At 40.6% G+C, this 17,676-nt stretch overlaps 1 protein-coding gene and 1 pseudogene across 1 annotated transcript in view; one reads left to right on the plus strand and one right to left on the minus strand.

Moving 5' to 3' along the window:
- The window catches only part of LOC126419016 (cardioacceleratory peptide receptor-like), a 329,034-nt gene that overhangs the window by 229,047 nt on the left and 82,311 nt on the right, over positions 1-17,676 (minus strand). The window lies entirely within an intron of this gene.
- Positions 16,137-16,254, plus strand: LOC126420125 (5S ribosomal RNA; annotated as a pseudogene).

Genomic DNA, 17,676 nt, shown 5'->3' on the forward strand with positions numbered 1-17,676 from the left:
TATGATAATTTTATTACTTAAATGCATTATATTTCTTTCAACAGTTAAATTAAAATATAAAAAATTTGGCTACATACTTCCGTGAATATTTTAACTGATGGGCTCCGTGGAGGAAACTACTATCCCTCAACTTTTGTAATATTAGTATATTCACATTTTCTCTTGTCTTTCCAAATGGAAAACATACTCATTACAAGTGATTTCGTATATGCTGTTAGACAACACTGTCTGGTGTTTAAATTCACTTGTATTTATGTTATTGTCTTTGAATTTAAAGAAACGTGTACCATGCAATAACTCAAAACACGGTTTTGTGGGTTAACACTTTATTCCAGCGACCCCTTCAGTTCTCTTAGCAACAGTATGAGTTCTTTTATTCCTTCTTGTCAGCTTTGTCTGACGTTGATGGAAACAGAAATGACTAATTCATCTCATCTGTTGACTTTTAATCTGGTGCGTTTACTGTTCATTCACCACTTCATATATGAAGAGACGTTATCCCACTTCTTTAGATGTGATATAACATCAATCAACGCATGACTCAAAGACTGGAACGTGCTGAATTTTTATGAAGCTGGAAGAATATACCAGATTTATGGAATAAGGAGGCTCAGCCAATACTGGCGAGGGCCCATTTCGCTGGTAGCTCGGTATACACACACTGTAAGACAGCTGCATAAGATGGAAGACGCAGTTTACTGATTGACAATCTCATTTGGAGGGAAGCGATAATGGAGGTGTTTTAGAAGAGTGGCTTGTTGATTTATGTCTCAACGGCGATGTAAATTTCGGAAACTGCCAACGCTGACACCAGAGAAATAGTCCCTGTGAGGAACGGTGTTAATGGGATTAAGAGAAGAATGATAATTTCACATCAGCAAAGCAGCACGTGCAATATTTCTTTTTTGAAAGTAACGCAGCATTTACTGATGGAACTGGTGCAAATTTTTGTACTAAAAGACGAGAGTATTTTGCGTTATCCCTCTGTCACAAACGCGCGCGCGCACACACACACACACACACACACACACACACACACACACACACACACACATTCCATCACTGAATAAGCGTTGTAAGTAGTTTGTTTATTTGTTTGTATGTTGGGAGCACTATAGACCGTATTAATATCACTGACAGCGCTCTGCGCCCTCGGCACGAGACTCTGTGGTTGGGGAGACTAGCAGTTAACAGTTAGCGAGCGGATGGCTTGGACATGTGTCCTTCATGGAGACTCAGTGTTGGTGGGACATGCATTGTGAAATGAGGATGGATGTAGTTGGTAATGTTTGGGTAGTGGAATTATTGACAACTATATAATTTTTGGAACTGGATGTCACATGAATAAGGTAAAATCTGCTAAATAAATTGTTTGCTCTTCAACAAAATCTTTCGTTTGCTAAACATATGATCATAGTGGTTGGAGCCTATAGTAATTAGAATCATTTTATTTCGCTGGCTGTAGTTGCTGCTGGATGTAATTGCTGTAGTTCGTGTTATGAAGATTTTCTATGAGGTAAGTGACTTATGAAGAGCATGGATTATTCTAGCGATTCCGTCCAATTCAGGGACATTCCTTTGTGTTAATTATTTGAAGCCATGTTGTCTCTATACAGCAGTCAGATTGCGTTGGGCTTGTATATCGTGGGTAATATATGAATAGGTCAAGTCTGAGTTGTCTTTTGCAGGGAAAATTCCGTAGGTCAGTGTTGAAATGATAAAAATAAGTAAACACAGAGAAGTTTGACCTGTCGACCTTTAGCCGAGGATACTTCACTGGAATCTTCTGTGTTTCTTGCAGTCTGAATAATAAGTGTGTGATTAGAAATTAATTATTGTTTACTGCTAGCACATAATTGTATATATGGAATTTCCTTTGTAGCTGTAGTTTCTTATTGTTGTAATGTATTGTGATGAGAAAAATAGTTGTGGCATACATGTGGATTTGCACTAAGTATCTCGCAGTCATAAAATCAAACCTGTTTTTGTTTGATTGTACTCTCCACGTTGTAACCCATCTGAACGCAATATGAAAGAAATTAATAAGCTTTGTAGACTTTATTGTCATAGGAAGCATCAGTATTGGGACAGATACTTACACTTATTTTAAAATGTACTGAATGAAATGCCTCATGGCTCCACTGCTTTACCACCTATTCTTGCACTGAAGAACGAGGAAGCACCGAACAGAACCAGAGAGTTTGTACCTTTTAAAAGTACCGCAGGTGAAGGAGACAAATGCAAGGAAACTACACACTGGTCAAAAAGTTCTAATTAAAGCCCATTCATTGCCACATAAGAAGAAACATTTGAGTCACAACCTCTTTCTGATTTACAATAGACCTTGCAGGATCCGACGTATACAGCTTGATAATTGCGTTGAAGCTAAACTCTGTGTACTAAGAAAAGTAAATGATTTCACCACACTTCTCATGTAACACCGTTTATTGGGAAATAATTTGCTTTCTAACTTGGTCTTTGCTATAAAATTTTTCACTTCATGTTATTATTACGCTTTTCCACATTTAGCATGTAGCGATGTTTTGAAGTTAACTATCTAGTCAAGAAAGTATGAAACATATTAAGACAGAACTTTTACGAGAACACTTTTACAGAGAACAGACGACACAATCTTATTGTGAGTACATTTTCGCTTGGCAGTTGAGAGATGACGTCACGGCCGTAATATATTCTTTGAACATATTTTGTGAATGAGATCTTACTGCAACATTTTGGTTCATTAAAAAATTATTTAATATACCTTCTGAGAGGTCACAGATGACACACAATTTGGTTTTTTTTAACAGATACACGATTATATTATGACGCTACTTCTGAGTGACACAATTTTCATTGCTGCTTTTACACTGTATCTGTTTTATGTCTGCACAGTCTCACATCAATATAGTACAGTACTTTGAAGGTCACGACAATGAACGTAATAACTACGACATTTATATGCATAGCACTTTACTTTTGTATATGACAAGGTAAGTACATTGATCTGTGGAGAATTCTGTGTATGAACGACGATAACTACAACACTTGGCACATTTTTACTGTTAAGCAATGACAGAAATTTCTTTCAGCAAGGAGTACAGCAAGGAGTACAGTTTAGCACTAAATGACACGCATTTGAGATATTCCTTTTTGTACTTGAAACATTATTAGAAATATTTTTGAACTACAATGATATAGAGAAGGTTTTCGTGATACATTTCATTCTGCAGCTTTAATCTGTCATATCTGAGGTATAATTACATCATCCCTCATGGGGGTGCGCCTACTTTGTGTATTATGCATGTGGCATGCGCAAGGAGCCCTAGCTAATATGGTATTTGCTTATACAGTTTCATAAATCGGTACCATATTTCTCTAAGACAGAATTACACAGCTATCTGGTCATTTAACAGAGAGAAATAAACATTTTTACTACATCTCGGACACTTATCTAGTTAATTACATAATTGGATTACTTCATATTTAGGAAATTGTACTTTGTCTGCATTTTGTGAACTGTTCACATCTGCTTTAGGAACCATTGTGATATCGTGAGAGCTTTGAGGGATGTATGTTGTAAGTGACCTTGACGTAATGTTCTGCTGTGCTGGGCTGTGCGCTAGCCTGTGGGAAATACCCATTGTCGTGTTATCTGTCAACTTTAATGGTGTCGCTTCAGCAGCTTTTAAGCTTGGATAGCTGTAGAAAAGAGAGGCCATTGGCCTCACTATTAACATTTCTTTGCAGAATGCACCACAAACATGACATACACTATTACGTGCAAACATATGATTACACATTGGAGTTTTTATTTTGTGCTACTTACTGAAATGCACATGAAGTGATGAGAAATATTCTTATGTTCACAAAAGTGTCTCTCTACGAGAGTTGAGATAATTTCTACTGACTTGTGAAATGCCACATGGCTGGTGAATTATGTTTTTATGTTTTTTTTTGTACATAGTTGCTTATTTTATTTGATATCTGGTTTATAGTTATCTGCAGTATTGATTTTATAAAATAAAATTCGATACCTATCTAATGTGACCTCTTTCTGTCAACAAATCTATTAAATAATGATTTTATGATCCACACTTTAAAAAAAAAGATCACTTGGAAAGGAAAGAACAATAAGAAGGAGAAGGGACTAGCAACAGGAACTTCATAGCTAATTTTATTTTCAAGGACTTGGCAATTTTTTGGTAGAATACGTTGTTGTGGTGCACCACATTAGTGTTATGATGTGACATAGAATCATTGCATTTCACATGGAAGTCAGTACAGATCTTGTTCCTTGCGCTGGCATTTTGCTTACTTTTGATGATCACAGATGCACACATGCTACTGTAAGTTTACACATATATTTTCCTTATCTTCATTGCTGTCTTTACTGTAATATTTTTTTCTGTTTGTGCTTTCTCATGTTTAGGTATAAGTTATTGAATTTGCTGCTGCTATTTGTCAGGCAATGTCCTACTGAATTTTACTTTGTACTACTGTGACGAGCCAGTTTTACCACTGATTTATTTTTATTGTTTTCTGCATATTGCCTTATATTAGTTGTAATGTTGCATTTGCTTTGCTAATTTAGATATGTATTGTATAATGAAAACCAATTATTTTTAAAGAGGAAATGAGGAGATATAAGTAGGGTATACTGACAACAGGTTTAGGTAGGATTTTCTTGGAAACGAATGGTGAGGTAAGAAAAATATGGAAGTATAAGCACTGGTTGAAAGTATAAATACAGACAGACAGGATTTTTTTGTGGTGACAAATATTGAAGTAAGAGAGGTCTGCGAGAATTAATGAAGTTTAGGTTGGAAATGAGGTAGTTTCGGTTGAAACAGAGGTATAAAATACACACCACACGTACTGTAGTACCAAATGTTACACTTACACTTTGACATGTTTGCACTTGAAAACAAATCCTATCCTTTCCTTCTGTGTTATTCCGCTATGTTTATGTGTACCCTTGTGTCTCTGCGTTCTTCTCATCTCTTTATGTTTACGCGATGAAATAAATTTTGTAGAATTTCTTTCCTTCTAGTACTAGGCAGCATTCACTATGATGAGGAATACTGTTATCCTCAAATCTAATTTCTGTTTTTGTACCATGTTTGGAAGATGTTTAGACAATCTTTATTCTGTTATGCTTCTACTGATATTCTCATTTTTCCGTTTATTTACGTACATAATAATTCCTGTAATACTCTTATGTATGCTTATTTTTATCCTTTTTGTAAAGCTGGTGTTACTACAAATGTTATTTGTATTATCATGTTCTTTACTATAATGATGTTTTTTTTACATTTGTAATTGTACTGATATGCTGTAAGATTGTAATTATAAAGACACCAATTCTGAAAGTTAGGCAAATAGTAGGGATTTATTTAACTGCACACATTTGTTTGTTGGTCATACTATATTTATCAAATCACAGAGATTTATGACCGTGTTAGTGTTTGTACATGTGTTGATAATTCAGTAAGGCACTGGTTAACAGCATTGCAGGTTCTAAGGATATGGCAAAATATTTAGTGATTGCATCAGTGATGCTTTTTAGGCTTGTAATGTGCATCAATAGTGACTACGTAATAGTGGCTCATGGACTTGCTATATTATCTTCAATTGTGGTTGTGCACCCACACAGTCAAAGCGGATGCCCACTGGCCATCTCTACAAGGACTACAGTGGGTCTGCACCTTTGGTGGTCCATTTATATCATAATCTCTACAAGGACGACAGTGGGTCTGCACCTCTGGTGGCCCATTACTATCATAATATCTACAAGGACTACAGTAGGTTTGCAGATTTGGTGGCCCAAGACTACATTCTTCAAGACTTAGACTGATTCTGCTGTGGGTCTGCTCTGTCGTGGGTCATTACCAGTCATACAGCATCAACTGATATCTTCATGTCAAGAGCCAGCCCTGTGTTTCTGTGGGGAGGACAACGCTACTTCTTTACGACTGCGTGGTTGTCCACTACTTACTTGGGCATTTTCATATACTGCTCAACCTTTGTGCATAAAACTGGCGTCGACTTCTCTTCTGTGGAATCAGAACTGTCTTTAGGGACTGTGAGGAGAATTTTACTTTATTGACCAACAGAACATTACTTAACCTTTGTGTGCATCTGATCTATTTGATATTGCTAATATAAAAAAATGTTAACAACTTAGTCTTGGCCACTGCCCAAAACACTTTCTAAAATTTTTTGAGGGGAGCAGGGGGGGCTATGTAAGTATCTTGTTTATATGTTTGTAGGTTGACAGCACTATAGACAGTATTAATATCGCCGACAGCATTCTGCGCCCTCGGCAAGAGACTCTGTGGTTGGACTGACTAGCAGTTAGCTGTTAAGAGTGGATGGTTTGGACGTGGGTCCTTTGTGGAAATTCAGTGTTGGTAGGACATGCAGTGTAAAATGAGGATGGATGTAGTTGGTAATAGTTGGATAGTGGAATTATTGACAACTATATAATTTTTGGAACTGGATGTCACATGAATAAGGTAAAATCTGCTGAATACATTGTTTACTCTTCAACAAAATCTTTCTTTTGCTAACCATATGCCTCCTAGTAGATGGAGCCTATAGTAGTTAGAATCCTTTTATTTAGCTGGCTGTAGTTGCTGCTGCTGTAATTGCTGTAGTTCGTGTTATGAAGATTTTCTGTGAGGTAAGTGACTTATTGAAAGTATGGGTTATTGTTAGGTTTTCTTCCAATTCAGGGCAATTCTCTTGTGCTAGTTATTTGAAGCCATGTTGTCACTGTATAGCAGTCAGATTGCGTTAGCCTTGTATATTGTGGGTAATAAATGAATAGTTTAAGTTTGAGTTGTCTTTATCAGGGAAAATTCCGTAGGTCAGTGTTGAAATGATAAAAATAAGTAAACACAAAGAAGGTTCAGTGTGAATCAAATGAAGTGGCCAAAAAAAGTTTGTCAATAAAAAGAGGAAATGTTTTAAACATGATAGTTTGCACTTTGGTATTTGGCAGTGGTTCACAAACTGCAGTACGCAAAGGTCTTGCTGGAGAATGCCAATTATTCTCACAAATTAATAATTTAAAAATTTCATCATCATTAGTGTTCTGCCAAAAGGCAAGTTTTCACATGGTAGTTCTCCAGGCTGTCAAGCTTCTGCCATCCTCTTTAGGTCTGAATAATTTCCTCTTCCCTTTATGTCCTTTATCATCTTGTATGTCCTTCTTCCTCTCAGTCTTCTCCCACAAACCAGTGCTTTCAAAGCATCAGCTAGTAAGCACTCCCTTCTCAATGAATGTCCCTTCTCAATGAATGTCCCAGTTCTTTTTCTTTTCTCTTATAACCTTCGGCAGATATCTTCTCTCACCAACCGTGTCCAATACTCTTTCATTACTCACTCCTTCCATCCAGCTTATTCTTCTCTCCATTCTCCTCCACATCCACATCTAAAATGCTTCTAACCTTTTTCATCCTCTCGTCTCAGTGTCCATGTTTCTGCCCCATATAGTACCACACTACAGGCGAAACGTTTGCCAAGCCGTTTCCTTAGACCTTCATTTAATTTGGCACATAACAGTCTCCTCTTTCTGTTGAATGCCTCCGCCGCTATGGCAGTTCGAGTTTTCATCTCCTAGTGACATCTCAAGTCTTCAGTTATTGTCCTTCCAAGATATTTAAATGCACCTATCTGGCTAATGGTAGATTGTTCTATTTTAATATTGGACCGTCTGCATCTTGTACTGATAACCATACTCTTTGTTTTTGCTGCGTTTATTTGCATCCCATATTCCATACAAGCTTCGTTCAGATCTTTGAGCATGTTATTCACTGTCTGCTCACTTTCTGCCACTAATACCATGCCATCAGCAAATCTTATACCTTCTGTTCTCTTTTCACAAATACAAATTCCTTTCTTCCCATCAAAGCCTTTCGCAATAATCTCTTCAAGGTGTGCATTACACAATAGTGGGGAAAGGCAACAACCTTGTCTACCACCTCGTCCAATGCTGCTTCCTTCTGACATTTCATTTCCAATCCTTATCCTTATTTTCTGGTGTAAATATAGATTCTGTATCAGTCGTCTCTCTTTCCAATCTACTCCTTTCCTCATCAAAATATCCATCAGCTTGTTCCACTGAACTCTGTCAAAAGCCTTTCCCAAATCTATAAAAAAACAGCAAAGATTTCTCTACTTTTTTCCATATACCTTTCCCCTACAGTTCTTAACAGGCCAATAGCATCTCTGGTTCCTTTTCCTCTCCTAAATCCGAAATGCTCCCCTGCAGTCCCTCTATCCAGCTTGCAATATAGCCTTCTATTCAACACTCTCGGCAACACTTTAGGTGCATAAGAAATTAGACATGATTCTATGCTTTTCACATTTGTTAGCGTTTCTCTTTTTCTTCATTGGTATCATAAATGTTGCAAGGAAGTCCTCAGGCCATTTCCCTTTCTCATATATCTCATTAAGGAGGTAGACTATTTCTTTTGTTGTCTTTTTTCCCAGACTCTTCAACAGTTCTGTTGGCAAATCATCAATTCCACATGCCTTCCCATTCCTCATAACCTTCAGCAACTTTTCTACTTCTGCTTCCAAGATAGTGAATCCCTTACCATCGTCCAGAACAAATTCCTCCTCTTCAACTTTAATTTCACTTTGTATTTCATCCCCCTTATACAGACATTCAGTATATTCTTGCCATCTGTTCAAAACATCATGTGGTTTGTCTGCTTGAGAACAATCTGCTATTTCTATTTCCATGTTATTCCTCCTCTCACCAGCTGATCTATTCATCATTTCATCATTTCATACTTTCCATCATTCTACATTTTCTCTATTTCGTCGCATTTGTGTTTCATCCATTTTTTCCCTTGCTTCTTTAGTTTCTCTTCTTAATTCATTATTCAGTTTCCTGTACCTCTTTTTGCCTTCTTCAGCATCTACATTTTGCCACTTTCTCCGCTCTTCCATCTTTTTCAACATGTTTTCTGTCATCCAGTCTTTCTTGGTACTTTGAGATACTTAAGTTCGTCGTACTTCTTTGGTAAAGTCCATTTGTCATTAACACTTTCATCAACACTACCTCTTTCCCATTTTTCCGTATATCTGTTTTCCAAATCTGCCGTCTTTCCTACCTCTTTGAGCCTTTCTGTGTTTAGTCTTTTTTCAACTTGTATTTCTCCCACTTCTGGGTTGTGGTCTGAATTTATATCCGCTCCTAGACAAGCTTTGGCATTCTTCAAATAGTTCCCAAACCTTTTTTGTATCAGGAAGTAGTCAAACCGATATTTTTCCCTATTAAAATTTGATATCCATGTGTAACGTCTCCTTTTGTGGTGTTCAAGTAATGTGTTACCAACTGCTGACGAATTTTCTTTACAGAAACTACACTCATGCTCATAGATTAAGTGTAATGCTATTAAATGGTAAAACAACGCTTTGGTGGGCGGTTTGCGAGTTTAAATCACCTCGGGGTATGACCATGCGGTACATTTGACCTGCGGTTGTCGCATTGTGGCGCTGGCAGCAGTCGACATACACAGAGGTGTGTTGGTTCATGTCAGACTACGGTGCAGAGAGTAAGTGTGCAGACGTTTTCAGACGTGCTAATGGTGACTGTGTGTTGAAAATGGCTCAAAGAACACATATTGATGACGTTATGAGGGGTAGAACACTAGGGCGACTGGAGGCTGGTCAAACATAGCAGGTCGTAGTATGGGCCATCAGTGTGCCACAGAGTGTGATCTCACAATTATGGCAACGATCCCAGCAGACGGGAAACGTGTCCAGGCGCTACAGAATGGGACGTCCACAGTGTACAGCACCACAAGAAGACCGATATTTCACCGTCAGTGCCCGCAAACGGCCACGGAGTACTGCAGGTAGCCTTGCTCGGGACCTTACCGCAGCCACTAAAACAGTTGTCTCCAGACACACAGTCTACATACGACTGAACAGACATAGTTTATTCGCCCGGAGACCACCAAGGTGCATTCCACTGATCCCTGGTCACAGGAAAGCCCGTAAAGCCTAGTGTCAAGAACACAGTACATGGTCATTGGAACAGTGGTCCCAGGTTATGTTCAAGGACGAATCCAGGTATAGTCTGAACAGTGATTCTCGCCGGGTTTTCATCTGGCGTTAACCAGGAACCAGATACCAACCGAAACTTCCTGGCAGATTAAAACCGTGTGCCGGACCGAGACTCGAACTCGGGACCTTTGCCTTTGCGGGCAAGTGCTCTACCAACTGAGCTACCCAAGGATGACTCACGCCCCGTCCTCACAGCTTTACTTCTGCCAGTATCTCGTCTCCTACCTTCCAAACTTTACAGAAGCTCTCCAGATACCAACCGCTTAATGTCCTTGAAAGGGACCTTTATGGACGTCGTGTTCTGATGGTGTGGGGTGGGATTGTGATTGGTGCATATACTTCTGCATGTCTTTGATAGAGGAACTGTAACAGGTCAGGTGTATCGGGACGTCATTTTGCACCACTATGTCCACCTTTCCAGTGGTGCAGTGGGTCCCACCTTCCTCCTGATGGATGATAACGCACGGCCACACCGAGCTGCCATCGTGGAGGAGTACCTTGAAACAGAAGACATCAGACGAATGGCGTGGCCTGCATGTTCTTTAGACCTAAACCCCACCTAGCGCGTCTGGGATGCTCTCGGTCGACGTATCGCTGCAAGTCTTCAAACAGCTACGACACTTCAGGAGCTCCGACAGGCACTGGTGCAAGAGTGGGAGGCTATACCCAAGCAGCTGCTCGACCACCTGATCCAGAGTGTGCCAACCTATTGTGCGGCCTGTGTACGTGTGCATGGTGATCATATCCCATATTGATGGCGGGGTACATGCGCAGGAAACAGTGGCGTTATGTAGCACATGTGTTTCGGGACGGTTTTCTCAACTTATCACCAATGCCATGGACTTATAGATCTGTGTCGTGTGTGTTCCCTATGTGCCGATGCTATTAGCGCCAGTTTTGTGTAGAGCCACATTGTGCAGCACACATTCTGCAATTATCCTTAATTTATGATCATGAGTGTGATTAGTCGTTGAACTCTCTCATTCCTTATTCCTAATTCAAATTTTCGTACTGTATCTTCATCCCTTCCTTTACCCACCACTGCATTCCAGTCCCCCATGATGATAAATCAGTCATTTCTATTTTCTTTCTCAATAAGTTCTTGTATTTTCTCATAATGTTCTTCCACTTTCTAATCTCTATGCTGTCTGGTTGGCATGTATACCTGTATTAACACCAAATATTTTGAACTACCCTTCAGTCGTATCATCAGTCTTCCATCAATATATTGTACCTTCATTACCTTATTTTTCAGCTTTTTCCCCACCAATGTTCCTAATCCGTTTTCACCACTCCTGATTTCCCCAGAGTAAAAATACATATAATCTCTACTTTCTATCTCCCCATTCTCTCCCCATCGCATTTCACACAAACCACAGGCATCTAATCTGTTCGTTTTCATCTCCTGTTTTGTATTCTCTAGCTTTCCTGCTTGCAGTAGTGTCGTCACATTCCATGTTCCAGTCCTTATATTTTTCTTCCTTCATTATCCATTTCTTCCTTTCAAATATGTCTAGTCTCAACGTGTTCCCTTCCCGCAGATCCAGATGAGAGGAAGTTTTAACTCTGGAATCTTTCACATGGAGAGACATACTACATGGAGAGAAATACTTCAGTATCATTTTTTTCTGGTATGTATTTCGGATACTAGCAAGACCTGAAGTCATAAAAATGTGTGTCACATTTTGTTAATTTGTACTTCGCGTCTTAAAACTGTTTAGTGTCATTCAGCCCGAAGACTACTTTGATGCAGATCATCTCTGTAGTCTGAGACTCTTCATCTGAACATAACTATTGCAACCTACATTCATTTTAACCTACTTAAAGATGTTTATCCCTGATCTATTACTTTCACCCCACCCCTTTCCCTCAAATTTACTTTTTGTTTTACCAGATACCTCTTCCTTGATGCCTTCGGATGTGACCTATCGATCTGCAAGAGATCGCTTGCTTAATCGTATGTATTTGTCCAAGTGATGCTAAATGTGGTTATCATTACTGAAAGAAAAGTGGTGTCTTCTCAACAATCCTTAAATCGTGAGCAGCACCCTTAATTTTTGTATATGAAATTAATGAATTTACTAATGGCACTTTCGTGGCCTATGTCTGTGGTCACCTCCAGAACCAAGTTAATACTCAAATTAATTAATTTAATAGGTTTGGGCCTATTGCTGGCGTACCCATGTTTTACAATAAAATATAACATAGACGGTAAATAGCTAGAGCATGAATGAGAACAATGGCGTATTTACATTTATAAAAATAGGGACAAATTTTATTCATCATTTTATAACTACAATCGAGCTGATAAATCTTACAAAAAAGAAGTCAAACATAAATCAGGAAAGGGGTGGTGCTTGATTGGCAAAGAATTCGTGGAAACTATACAAACTCGCCCCTAAACGGATCCATTTTACAACGCAGTATGAGGCCGAATTCTTTTCAAGTGGAATCAACTATGATCAGGTACACCACAAACTATGGTTTACTGAGAACAGGAAGCTGTAAATATCATTTAATAACCATAACCTGGTGCGGAAATACTTAATCGTTTCACCTTGGTTCTGGCGGCAGAAGAAAACTGCACGTTGTAGGCGAGGAGCGGAGCACAGCAGCAGTTGTAATGTTCTGACGTGTCCACAACAAACTCGTAAACTACGCGGCCGGGCGTTCTGATTATTAGAACTTGGGAAACTTCCCTATCAGAGCCCTGAAATCCCGGCAGATTTCAGTGTGAGGTGCACCCGTTCACTGGTCTGGCCAACCAATTTGACTCGCAGGCACGATGGAGCGTGCTGGAATTGTCAAACGTCAGACGGCTGACTCAGGATGAATAACTTCACTCTCATGACACATATGTCAGAGATGATACGTAGTTCCACTGTTGGTACAGCTGTCAACTGCCACTGCCTCTTAGTCCACCACAAGTTGCAGACCAGAAGTCATGAGGATGATGTCTGATTTTTGGGGCACTCTACTGTACGCTCATCAGCGCCTGTACACATTCCCAATCCGTACACATGTTCATGAATGATGGTGGAATGATGAGGACAATCAGGCAGAGGAAATCCCCAATTCGGCCTGAAATCGAAACCAGGACCCAGTGATTCAGTGGTAGGGACGCTAGCCACTAGACCACGAGCTGCGGACGCAGACCAGAAGTCTCACCTTGGGAAAGACCTGAAATTCTCCACCTGGAGAGAAGAAGCCAAAGAATCGCAATGACTTTCCAGCGAGCCTGTATGGGAGCTGAATTAGCAGAAAAAAGCCGCCTCCACATTCTACAAACCAATCGAACTATCCTCCACTGATTGAATCTCCCCTCCTGTCTGTTCTGCTGGCCTGGTTGCCAATCCAGACACAGTACCGAGATTCCCAAACAGGGGGAGCAAGCCTCTGCTTTGCATATCCTGAGGAGTGCCAACCAGCGACTCAAAATCCCTCTTGTCTCAAAAAAGAAGATTGTAGACTAGGAAGGCGTCATTCTCATGGTAAACATGGCCATGTTTTGGCAAAAATCGTCTTCCCCGATGGGACCTCGGTCCCTCATTTATGGAGAAATCTAATCCGCCAAGACCGACCATTTCCAATTTCTGAAAGAAGGCTGTTAAGCTTCCCAGACAGTCGTGACTGTGAAATACACGTTTTTGCCGCTTTGATTAAAGAACCTGGCGACTTCATGGCGTCAGGGTAGTTACGGTCTTGCCTCCACTTAACACGTGCACCAGCTGCTCCATTCGCGTCATCGCAGCTTCTAACATGAGAATGCCTGTACTTTCATGACTATTCCACCATTTACACAAAATCTCAGATTACACCAATCTCTTAAATGGCTTTCCTCCACCCACTATCCTCCAGCTTGCCACCTTAGTGACTGCCTGTGCCCCAGGTAAAATGTTTTGTGAGCTGGCGCCCTCCTGCTCCGAACGTAAGTGGAAAGAGTAGAGTGTCACGTTTGAACATAAAGGCGGGTGCTAGCCAAACCTGCAGGTTGCGCTATTGTATTTGACCATGAATGGCACTGTGCATTGTCCTCAATACGTTGCAAGTATCAGTCGTTATCAGAACAGTAACCTGTGTAGCTGTGAGTGGATTATTTTTGATCTTAGTGACTTCGAACCTGGGCAGATTGTTGGTGTTCATATGATGGCTGCTTCTGTAACCAAGGGAGCCGAAGTGTTTGGTGTTTCAAGAGGCAGTGATTCGAAGGATATACTCGTAAAAATATGCAGGGGAAGCGGGAAAAACACCAAACGCCTAGAACCGCTCGGCCACTCCGGCCTGCCATTGTACAGGATGACGACGAAAAATAATATGGAACATTCACTGCAGAATTGAATGTCGCACGCGCGATCCCTGTCAGAAAAAAAAAAAAAAAAAAAAAAAAAAAAAAAAAAAAAAAAAAAAAAAAAAAAAAAAAAAAGAAAAAAAAAACGGAAGGGGGCTCCATAAGCAAAGAATTGCACGGCGAGCCGAAGCTGGAATTCCAAAACTAATCATTAGTTCGTAGCTGGAAAACGTGGTGCCGAAGCCATAAAACCTGAATTATGGAGCAACAGAAGAAAGTAATTTGGTCGGATAGTGGAAGATTCTCGTGAAAACCATAAAAGACCTATATTTATCCATACCAAAACGACCAGAAGCTGTTTTGAATGCCACCGGGGCTCCTATATCATATTAGGCACGCTAATGTGATTCCATATTTTTATCCACCCACTGTATCCATTCTGCCAGTCAAGTTGTGACATCAAAATCTTTTTTTCCAGTTTCAGTACGTCTTCGTTAGTTATCCCATCTACCCATTTAATATTCAGAACTCTTCTGAAGAACCACATTTAAGAAGTTTCTATTCTTTTCGTGTCTGCGCTGTTAATCGTAGACGTCTTGCTTCCATAAAGTGTTACACTGTTGACAAATACTTCCAGGAAACACTTCCTAATTCTTAACTTATAATACATGTTAACATATTTCTCTTTTTCAGGGAAGTTTTCTTATAATTGACAACCTGTATTTAATATCCTGCTTGCTTCTGCTGTCGTCAGTTCCTTTGCTACCTAAGTAGCCAAACATGTCAAGTGTTTCAGAAACTAATTCCCGCAGCGTCACTTGACTTAGTTCGGTTACACTCAGTGACCTTTCTTTTACTTCGTTAGCATTCATCTTACGATGTCAACTCTTTTTGAGACGCTATCAATTCCACTGAATCGATCTTCAGAGTCCGCTGAAGTGTGTGACATAATTACAGTGCATCAGAAACCTTTAACAGTATTATTTTGTAAGTAGGCTGTTTAGGTTTTTATATTGGTAACGCCACGTAGCGCTCTGTATGAAAATCACTGGCTGTGCTGTGTGCAGTCTGTGGCTGGCTGGCATTGTTGTAATATTCGCCATTGTAGTGTTGGGCAGTTAGATGTTAACAGCGCGTAGCGTTGCCCAGCTGGAGGTGAGCCGCCAGCAGTGGTGGATGTGGGGAGAGACATGGCGAAGTTTTGAGAGCGGATGATCTGAACGTGTGTCCATCAGAGACAGTAAATTTGTAAGACTGGATGTCTTTTGAACACTATTAAGGTAAATACATTGTTTGTTCTCTATCAAAATCTTTCATTTGCTAACTATGTCTATCAGTAGTTAGTGCCTTCAGTAGTTTGAATCTTTTATTTAGCTGGCAGTAGTGGCGCTCGCTGTATTGCAGTAGTTTGAGTAACGAAGATTTTGTCAGGTAAGTGATTCATGAAAGGTATAGGTTATTGTTAGTCAGGGCCATTCTTTTGTAGGGATTACTAAGAGTCAGATTGCGTTGCGCTAAAAATATTGTGTGTCAGTTTAGTGTTGATCAGAATAAGGAAAGAGCAAAATGTCTGAGTACGTTCAATTCTGCTCAGCTGTTTGAAAATCAAATAATGTAAGGGGTTTATCAGCACAGTAATTCATTAATTTTTCTAAGGGGACGTTTCAATTTCTCTTTTCTGAACTTCAGCTAATTTTGCAAATTTCTCTTTTTTTTCCTGTACTGCATGTTGTTTGTAATTACCAGACAGCATGGCAGTAGGCTCGCCAACGGCCTTGCCGCAGTGGTAACACCGGTTCCCGTCAGATCACCGAAGTTAAGCGCTGTCGGGCTGGGCTTGCACTTGGATGGGTGACCATCCGGTCTGCCGAGCGCTGTTGGCAAGTGGGGTGCACTCATCCCTTGTGAGGCAAACTGAGGATCAACTTGATTGAGAAGTAGCGACTCCGGTGTTGGAAACTGACATACGAACGGGAGAGCGGTTTGCTGACCACATGCCCTTCCATATCCGCATCCAGTGACGCCTATAGGTTGAGGATGAGACGGCGGCCGGTCGGTAGCTTTGGGCCTTCATGGCCTATTCGGGAGGAGTTTTAGTTTTATGGGAGTAGGCTACAAGCCCTCCTCGCTACCTCCACAACTACTGCCTGTCTTTAAGGTTTGTCGACTTTATAAATGTGCGTTCGCCTTTTTATCGCTTCCTAAACTGACGTTTCTGTAGTATTCACACTCTTTCGTCTGGCGGTTTTGCGCTTGTCTCAAATATGATGTATACCAGATGGAATGGGACAGTTTTCTCATTAATAGTTCTTCTAAGGATGTTAATACTCTTGCGCTAATGTCGTGTACGTCAGGTGTCTTCCTTTGAATTAAGCCTCTCGCACAATTGCATTCTCCATCTAGTCTTCGTCCACTTCCTCTTCTGTTTCCATTAAATTTTCTTCCAGGTTATTTCATTTATACTTAATATACACTACTGGCCATTAAAATTGCTACACCACGAAGATGACGTGCTACAGACGCGAAATTTAACCGACAGGAAGAAGATGCTGTGATATGCAAAGGATTAGCTTCTCAGAGCATTCACACAAGGTTGGCGCCGGTGGTGACACCTACAACGTGCTGACAGGAGGAAAGTTTCCAGCCGAATTCTGATACACAAACAACAGTTGACAGGCGTTGCCTGTTGAAACGTTTTTGTGATGTGTCGTGTAAGGAGGAGAAATGCGTACTATCACGTTTCCGACTTTTTTAAAGGTCGGATTGTAGCCTATCGCGATTGCGGTTGATCGTATCGCGACATTGCTGCTCGCGTTGGTCGAGATCCAATGACTGTTAGCAGAATATGGAATCGGTGGGTTCAGGACGGTATTACGGAACGCCGTGCTGTATCCCAACGGCCTCGTATCACTAGCAGTCGAGATGACAGACATCTTATCCGCATGGCTGTAACGGATCGTGCAGCCACGTCTCGATCCCTGCGCCAACAGATGGGGACGTTTGCAAGGCAACAACCATCTGCACGAACAGTTCGACGACGTTTGCAGCAGCGTGGACTATCAGCTCGGATACCATGGCTGCGGTTACCCCTGACGTTGCATCACAGACAGGAGCGTCTGTGATGGTGTACTCAACGACGAACCTGGGTGCACGAATGGCAAAAAGTCATTTTTTCGGATGAATCCAGGTTCTGTTTAGAGCATCATGATGGTTGCATCCGTGTTTGACGACATTGCGGTGAACGCACAATGGAAGCGTGTATTCGTCATCGCCGTACTGGCGTATCACCCGGCGTGATGGTATGG

Source organism: Schistocerca serialis, chromosome 9 (assembly GCF_023864345.2).
Source record: "Schistocerca serialis cubense isolate TAMUIC-IGC-003099 chromosome 9, iqSchSeri2.2, whole genome shotgun sequence".
In the NCBI taxonomy this organism is placed as follows: Eukaryota; Metazoa; Arthropoda; class Insecta; order Orthoptera; family Acrididae; genus Schistocerca; species Schistocerca serialis.